This window comes from Callionymus lyra, chromosome 11 (assembly GCF_982586985.1).
Source record: "Callionymus lyra chromosome 11, fCalLyr1.hap1.1, whole genome shotgun sequence".
Classification (NCBI taxonomy): Eukaryota; Metazoa; Chordata; class Actinopteri; order Syngnathiformes; family Callionymidae; genus Callionymus; species Callionymus lyra.
The window spans coordinates 16,087,565-16,097,516 of record NC_141828.1 but is presented as its reverse complement, the minus strand read 5'-3'; positions in this window follow the sequence as shown (position 1 = coordinate 16,097,516).

The window sequence follows — 9,952 nt, the reverse complement described above, 5'->3', positions numbered from 1 at the left end:
TCATTACAGTATTCTCTTAAATGTTTATTTAAAAATCACCCTATTTAATATTTAATCCGAGAATTAGTTTCCCTATTTTTTTATTCACTTTATTGTGTCATGAGTCGCAGCGACTGTATCTTTCCCTTAAGAGGAAAAAAAAAAAAAGGGACTCGAGGTTACGCACTGAAGGCCGTTTCAGGATATCACCGAGAAGGCAGGGGACGGCCAAGTTCAATATCTCTACAGTGAAGATAGCGACGGCAAGGATGCGCACACGAACGAGAGGCGGCAGCAGCAGAGCTCTTCCACTAATCTACTGACTCGATCCACAATCTTCAGACACGTTCACTGATGCGGATCTAAGATATCTATACTTCCTAATCCTCGCCTCTCATCGCCTTCCCCTTCAAATGAGTCTGGGGTCTGTGCAGCTGTGTGTGAACAAGCATCTCATTAAGAGGAATCGTTACGATTAAAAAGAGTCTATAAATCTTCTTGTGGTTAAAGTTAAACTCCAGTTGAGGCGTTGCACTCATACTGAAGAAGCATCCTTCCCATTTAGTGTGGATTTTCTTATTTTAAATATCCAGTTTTTATGCATTTTAAGACCTTGTGTGAGGATCACAGAGATTTGGTTGTGGCATACATTTGTGTATTAAATAATCAGCATGATACATATACTTCAAGACAATAAAGAGGTAGTAAAAAAGTTATATTGTTGAAAATAATTCTGAACCTTGAAACGTTTTTTGTTCTACTTACAAAAGCAATATTATGACACGAATCAAGATGTAAATTAAGTTAATGTAAGTGGGTTCCAGGAGCAACAGAGAAACTAGAAGGTTCCCATATCGAGATGCTAATGCTAATTATTCACAACTTTTATAGTACGATAACATTTTTTTCCTCTGTGAAACCGTATCATGATACAGTGCAGTCATTCTGAAAGGCCACCAGATGGCACTGACTCTTGATGCTTTCTGATAAAGTGATTTGTAGAAGAAGAAAGGACGCGATGGAGAAGCTGGAGAAAAGATCAAAAGTAGAAGACAGATTGAAAATATGAAAAGGCAGCAGTATTAGTCGTCGCCTGTAATGGGTTGAAGAGGCCTCATGAAACAGCTGATGAGGTCATGATACAGTGACTTCATTTTTGGCCACTAGATGTCGCTCTCTGCTTTATAATATTGGGCTCTAATCTACCAAATCAAATGAGCATTGCATTAGCTTCAAACTTAGCGTGCCATCGAAAGGCCTTTTTAATTAAAGACGCTGTATCCTTTTTTCATTCATTCATTCATTGTCTACCGCTTTATTCCGGGGTCGGGGTCGCGGGGGGACTGGAGCCTATCCCAGTAACACAGGGCGAGGGGCAGGGGACACCCTGGACATGACGTCAGTCTTTCGTAGGGCACACAAAGACAGACAAACATTCACACAAACTCTCATACCCATGGACAATTTCCCAAAGTTCTCAATCAAGCTCTGTATGTTTTTGGACTGTGGGAGGAAACCGGAGTGCCCGGAGTAAACCCGCGCAACACGGGGAGAACATACAAACTTCACACAGAAAAGTTGTCTCGACCTGGAATTAAGCTTTGGAATGATCTTCCTCTCTCTCGGTGTTTGATGGATCTACTGACTCCTTCAAGAAACATCTTAAGACATTTTTATTCGTGCAGGCTTTTCCTTGATTTTATTGAACTCCTGTGTGGTTCTCTGTGTTATCTTGACCTATTAAGTATATATTTTTTTTAATACTGTTTTGATTGTTTAAGTGCTTTGTGACCCTGGTCTGGAAAAGCACTCTATAAATATAAATTACTTACTTACTTCTTCATGTAAGGCGACCGCGCTAACCACTGCGCCCATCATGATACAATAATACAACTCAACCAGCTTATGGTTTGAGTTGTATTATTGTAAGTTGTATTGTGTGTCAATTTTACACATCGCTTGTTTCATTTAACTTGGACAAAAACCTTCTAAAACATTTTCGTATTAGTGATGGCAGCTTTATGGAAACATATTATGCATTTAAAATCCTCAACTTGCATTATTTATTAGTATAAAATGTAAAGCTCAATATTGTTTTCTTTGTCTGAGGTATTACAAATCACAGATATTGCCACAACAAGCCATTTTAAAGTGATCCAAAATATATCCAAAGTAATATTGGATATTTGTTTCATCTTGAGAGCAAAAATGACATTCCTCACATTAGCTTCTGGGTGTCATCGATCGCAAAACTGCATATTTTAGTCGATCTATAGGTTTGTTTAAAAAGAGTTGCATACAATGCAAAAGAAAAAACAGAGAATCATATTTATTATTTTTTTAATCAAATTTTCTGTATTTAATAAGGTGAAATAATGATTTAATCCCCAACTAACCGTGAAAAATTCTTGGCCCCCAAAGACTAGTCCTATAATTTTAGGAAGATTCTTCTAATCCCAACTTGTTACATGTATGAAATACACCCATTTAAAATTGTTACCTGTTAAAGAGAAACATACAACCGACTCAAATATAGATCGATAGATAGATCGATAGATAGATAGAACTTTAATTTAAATTGTTTTTCCAATTAGCAAACAATGCAGACAATAATAAGTAAAATAAGAACAAGAACAAAGTGTCTATAAAAAGAAAGTGCAAGATGACACAATTTAAGTCTAGATAAAGAACATAGACCAAAAATAAATAACAAAAACAAAGGATACAAGGATTACATAGAATAGAAAGTCATGATACTTTATACTATTGCTCGACTCCTGCCCCCAAACTCAGAACTGTATCTTAAACGCCTTCAGAGTGTTGTTGTTTTTTCCAAATAATTTGTGCAAATTTGAATTAATATATAGTTTGGAACATAGTTCTATGTTTGTCCCAACACTTCCCAGTGCAGCGTACTTCCAGGGCGACACTTCACTTTGACTGAGCCCTCAAGGTCACCACCCAAAACATTGTTTGACACCAGAAAGCACGGCCCTTTGGCTGTATTTATGTGGCCTTGTGAGGTCAAAGATCATGTATAAATGAACACTTTAATACTAGTTCTACTCTAAATATGACTTTTTTCCTCCTTTTTTTTAGTTTTCCCTTTATATTTAGGCTTTTCGCTTCTTTATTTTTGCTTTATGGCCCCTCATGACACTCACTGTATAGAATGTGGCTCACGAGTTGAAGCTGGGACATCTACCACCAAGAACTTCATCTAAAGATGTTTTAAAATGTAAATAATCCACTGCTCGCCTCTGTAAATGCAGTAATTCTTGTTAATAACCGTGTATGTAAAATATAAACATTTACACCGGACGCATCTGAACTCATTTACAATAGTGTGATTCATGTCAGACATGTTTAAAATTAACAAATGTAAACTGTTGGTTTGAATTCATGTTTTCATTTGTTTTTGTTTTTTCATGATCACAGAAGGAGAAATTCAAGTCTTGTGCTTCATTTAAATATGATTGACATATTGAAATGGAGGCATGGAAAGGGATGAATCCGTCTGAATTCTTTGTTGATTTTGATGAACAAAGGAAAAAGGCTTGAATTCGTGTCAATCACAGATTCTTACATCTGAATATTTTTTGTGCACCATTTGGGTTCGAATTAATGACCATTTTTGGTTGGAAATCAATGCAATTCTTAGTACATATGAGTCTGAACTTGTCTGCCATTGAGGATGAGATTTAACACTTAAGGTCTCATGGACATTTTTGGAAGTTACTCTCAGAGGAAAAGTATCTTCTTATGAGGAAATATGCTCCTCACGGACTGAACTATTTGAATCTAGTTATTTATGCAAGTCAGCATTTTTATGAAGATGATTAAATCCACAGATCCTTCCATCATGACTGATTATCAGTCCATTCACTTCATTCAGTGCAAATCATCTGAGTAAAGTATGTTATTACTTATGTTGAGCAAATTTGATGAAGGTAGATCTTGTGGACTTGATCATTATAAAAGTAGCTCGCAAACCGAAAAAGTGTGGGCACCCCTGATCAAGGACAAACCTCTCTACTTGCCAAGAATTTTTAGCAAGTATTAAATAATGTTCTGGTCAAAGACTAACTTCACTTCATTTTTTTAAGAGGGTTTGAAAAGTATTATTTGTTTATATATATATATACATATATATATATATATTAAAATACATTTTCAAACTAGCTTTATTGCCTTATAAATCAGATATTTTTTTGTTTTTTCCTATAATTATATTCCTTCGCAGCTAAAGGAAGAATGAAATCTAGTGAGACCCTGCCGATGACTGAGGACGAGGGGATACAGTAGACTCCATTACCTTTTACAGCTAATGTTTGATAGTTTGGTTTCAAAATAGATGAAAGCAGTTACGACTTTGTCAAAAGTTATGTGGTCTGTAAAGTCTCCAACACCAGAGTCAAATACTCGACAATACTACACATATATAATTCATTCTACGGTATCACAATAGATAGTAGTATTGCCAATGTATGGTGTTATGTATCGTATCAGATTCTTGCCAATACACAACACAGTGAAATATATTGTTGAATAGCACATACTGTTTAACCTTTTATGTTTCAGAATCTTTGTATAAAGTTACCGTTCAAAGTATAGCCCCTTATGTTCTTTGCGAGGGGTCAAGCGCACAAAAATGGAATGGGGTGTAGTACTTTTTTTACATGTGTATTTCCACAACACTTTCACTCTTAAGTTCTTCTTTATTTAGTCTGCAATGTAAATGGAAGGAGAGAAAATGTACTCACCATGTGGTCCAGGGGCAAAAGGGTTTGTCAGTTTACTTCCTGGTTTAAACACCTGTATGACATCATAGGTGAGGTCATTGGGCGCTACCATTCCTGGGGGTGAGGGGCTGTTTATTATGAATCTATAGTTTTAAATATTTATTTTTGTATTTTGAACCACAGATGTGTACAAGGAAGATGGTGTGATTGACATGTTTTGATATCACAAAAATTAATAGTATGTATTTCTTATGTTATATCTTTTAATGGAAGAGATAGGAGTTCCCCTGCGTATTGGTTCAGTCCAGGTGGATTCAGGTGCTGGTCTCCCAGCATAATAAAAAAGGGCAGTTGAGGTGTGGTGAGAAGAAGAAAGAACACTTGTTTTACTTTTCAATTAGATGTAGTTGGTTCAGTTGAGCTGATTTAACTTTATCTGAAAACTTTCAAACTTGACGCAGATGGAAACAAATGTGAATATGGGAAATCAAATGTATTGTTTCAATTTAAGTAGAACATTTTTGTGTTGTGAGGAAGAGCCTGTGGAGGAAACAAATACTTAGTTGTCCGCCCATTGAAACCCTACATTTATCATCCAATATTTAGAAGGAAAGTTGCACATTGAGGTTTGATATGTTTGCTTTGGGAAAACAAAACATTTTAGAATTTTACTTGGAAGTTTTACCATTTTTCTATGGAGAACCAAAACCTTGATTCTCTTTTTTAAGCCCAAAGACACTGTAGAGTATGGATAGTGCAAGTCTCTTGCCGTCTGCCTAAGATGAGTCGACGAGACTTGTTTCGATTTTCTTCTCTCAGACACTGACAGAACATGAAACACTCGTCGCCCTGGCTGCCAATTACTTCAAATGCCACACTGATGTATATTCACTCTCTTGCTCTCCATCTCTAGGAACTGTCACTCTGTGCCGACGTCAGAGGTAAACAGCGTTTCATTTTCACTGAGAACTTTCTATCTCCAATATTTGTTTGACCACTACTGTCGTTTCACGACAATGTTACTTCTTCTGACTGTACTTGGAGGATTTGTGCACCGGGAACTTTCAACTGTCCTTGAAAACTGTTTCAAATGGACATTGAGATATTGTCAAGTGACTTATCTGTGAGAATTAGAATGGAATGATTATTGGTGGAAGGAGTTTCTGGGAAAAATGTCACCGATGTGACGACAATCGCCTTCGGTTAAAAACATCCTTTTCCCATAAATGACAGTTCTGATCCATTAAACCTTCAGCCTAATACCATAAACATAAATCTTATAATAATAATAACAATCTAATAAGTAGTTTTTACTTTCAAACTTGAGACTTTTGCTCTGATCCAAAAATATAAATAATGAAGACACAGATTTGTGTGAGCTGTTGCACACAAACAACACCCACTACACAACAGCGTGAAGTAGGTGTTGTGTGTCTTGTATATAAGTGTGACAGAGGAGCAGGAGGATGAAAAGGCATTAAAGGATGTCAAGGTTAATGGCCGCAGACTCCTCCGAAGACCCAAAAAGTCAAGTGGGTTTGTTTCCCATGAATTACCTCCAGCCCTCAACATCCGCTTTTAGGATTCATTATTATGTCAAGAGTGAAATTTACCAATAAAACAATTACAAATACATATAGACATATAGACAAACTAGCTCTTCTAGTCAACTAAAAACATGAAATAGTGATAATAGTTAACTTTTTATGCTAATACTGGGGCAGAGGAAATTAATTTTTGGCTCCTATTGGCTCTTGAAATATATAATTTACAATTTATGGCTATGGAAATTTGGCTATAATCCTTGGCATTACATCTAACTATCACTCTTAATATCCATCTTTAACTTTGATAGTAAACACAAAACATCACCTACATGAACCATTTTAGATATTACCTTTTATTAGTAGTAGTAACACTTAATTGTATACAATTTGATGACTACTGCACACTTCTTTCATAATTAGAATTATTTTTTTGTTTCGCCAGTATTAAGGTAAGGTAAAACTTTATTGATCCCTCAGGAGGTCTCCTTCGGGAAATTGTTTTTTTCCAGTAGCCAATACATACAGCAATTTTTTCATAAAAAAATAAAAAAAATAAATCAAAATAAAATAAGAACAAGAGAAATAAAGAGAAAGAACACAATTAAACAATCTAAGTCTAAAGATAAAGACAAAGAACTCGTACAGATAGGTAGGTAGGTAGGTAGAACTTTATTGATCCCTCAGATAAGAACAAGAACAAAGTAAGTAAGTAAGTAAGTAATATTTATTTATATAGCGCTTTTCGAGACCAGGGTCACAAAGCGCTTAGACAATCAAAACAATACTCAAAAAAGTACATACTTTAAAGATCAAGATAATACTGAGAACAACACAAAGAGAAATAAAGAGAAAGAACAAGATGTAAGATCTAAGTCTAAAGATAAAGAACATAGATCAAATAAAAATAACAAAGACAATGGATACAAAGATTAACATAGAACAGAACATCATGATACATTTACTCCACTCCTGCCCCCAAACTCAGAATTGTACAATTTAATAGCCCAAGGAATGAATGAGTCCTTGAGTCTATTTGTTTTGCATCATGGGAGGAGCATTCGTGCACTCATTCTGCTTCTCTGCTCACTGATGACAGTGTTCAGAGGATGACTGTAATCATCCATGATGGACAGTAGTTTGTCCAGTGATTTTTTCTCAGCAACTGTCACCAGTGAGTCCAGCTTCATGCCAACCACAGAACCAGCCCTTCTGATCAACCTGTTGACACTCCTCTTGGACACATTCCCACTCCAATACACTACAGCATAACCACAGACTGGTAGAACATGTAGAGGAGCTTCCTGCAGATGTTAAATGATCAGAGCCTCCTCAGAACTCTTATACACATGGTCTGTGTTGCTGGACCAGTTTACTGTCCAGCCACACACACAGGTACTTATAGTTGTGAACTATCTTCAACTCGTCACCTCTGATGGACACTGGACATCCCAAAGTCCAAGACCAGCTCCTTGGTCTTTGAGGTGTTCAGCTGCAAGTGGTTCCTCTCACTCCGGTCCACAAAGTCACGTATCAGACTTCTGTACTCGTCCTCGCTGTTTTCCCTGATGCATCCAACAATGGCAGTGTCGTCACTTCTGGACGAGACTCAGCTCTGAGTTGTAGCAGAAGTCTGAAGTGTAGATGGTGAAGGGGAGAGGGGCCAGTACTGTCCCCTGAGGTGCTCCTATACTGCACACCACAGTGTCAGACGTGATGTCCTTCAGCCTGATATACTGTGGTCGATCAGTAAAATAATCCGTAATCCAGGAGACCAGACCAGGGTCCACATGCATCTGTGTCAATTTGTCCTGCAGCAGAGTGGACTGGATGATGGTGAAGGCACTAGAAAAGTCCAGCAACAAGTCAACTGACAACTCACTGAACCGCTACCTTTATCCAGGTGGGAGTAGGTCCGATGCAGGAGGTGAAGGATGGCATCTTCTACATCAACTGCTGGCCGGTAGGCAAACTCTAGGGGGTCTTGCACGTTCTGGACTTGTGGCCTAAGATGTTTGAGGACCAGCCGCTCCAGTGTCTTCATCAGCTGCAAAGTCAGAGCCACCGGTCTGTAATCGTTCAGCATGCTAGGGCGGATCTTTTTTGGGACTGGAACAATACAGGAAGTCTTCCACAGAGTTGGTACTTTCCCCAGCCGTAGACTGAGGTTGAAGACATGCTGGAGCGGCTCAGCTAGTTCAGCAACGCAGGTCTTTAGCAGTCGAGCAGACACCTTATCAGGACCAGCAGCCTTCCCTGGACGAATCCTCCGAAGTACATCCTGTACCTGGAGTGAGGTGAAGCTGGGAAGAGGTTGCTTGGAGCTGAGGGGGGCACAAGAAGGTGGGGCAGGTTCTGAGGGGGGCAGCAGTGAGGGTGAGGTGACCTGCTCAAATCTGTTGAAAAAGTTGTTTAGACCGTTTGCCTCCTCCACCGTGTCCACTGCAGTCAGAATAAAGATGTTCACTAAATGTTTACTAAGCTAAAGATGTTCACTAGTAGTACTAGTTTATATTTGCACGTTGTCATCCCTTGCGCTTTGTTCCTTTATTTGACAGCAATTTCCCTTAACAAAGAATTATCCCAATACTGAATGGAAGGACAACAAATTTAATTACACAAAATTTAAATTGTTATAAAGTTTGTCAACGCCTCCAAATCTTACCAAATAGCAAGTATTAAAAAAATCTCTATTTTTTTCGACTTTAACAAATTCATTGTGTCAATTTATCGGCAAGGCCTAATTTAAACTAAAATTGTCTGTAATAGAAGTAAAAGTAAGTGAAGTCATGCAGCTGGACGTGTAAAAACAATAGTATTGGTAGTTGGTTGTATAGAAGTTAAGTAAAACTCATCTGACATGATACTGACTTAATTACTTGGTGGTTTAGATTAGATTAGATTAATAGATAGATAGATAGATAGATAGATAGATAGATAGATAGATAGATAGATAGATAGATAGATAGATAGATAGATAGATAGATAGATAGATAGATAGATAGATAGATAGATAGATAGATAGATAGATAGATAGATAGAAACTGCATATTTTAGTCAATCTATAGGTTTGTTTAAAAAGAGTTACATACAATGTAAAAGAAAAACCAGAGAATCATATTTATTCATTTTCAATCAAATTTTCTGTATTTAATAAGTTGAAATAATGATTTAATCCCCAACTAACCGTGACAAATTCTTGGCCCCAAAAAAATAGTCCTATGATTTTAGGAAGATTCTCCTAATCTCAACTTGTTACATGTATGAAATACACCCATTTAAAATTGTTACCTATTAAAGAGAAACATACAACCAACTCAAAACATTGTTTGACACCACAAAGCGCAGCCCTTTGGCTGTATTTATGTGGCCCCATGAGGTCACTTTAATACTAGTTCTACTCTAAATATGAATTTTTTGATAGATACATAGATACATAGATAGATAGAACTTTAATAATAAGATATAAAATAAGAACAAGAACAAAGTGTCTATAAAAAGAAAGTGCAAGATGACACAATCTAAGTCTAAAGATAAATAACATAGACCAAAAATAAATAACAAAGACAAAGGATACAAAGATTACATAGAATAGAATGTCATGATACTGTATACCAGGGGTGGGCAAACTTCATCTGAAGATGTTTTAAAATTTAAATAATCCACTTGTGTGATTCATATCAGACA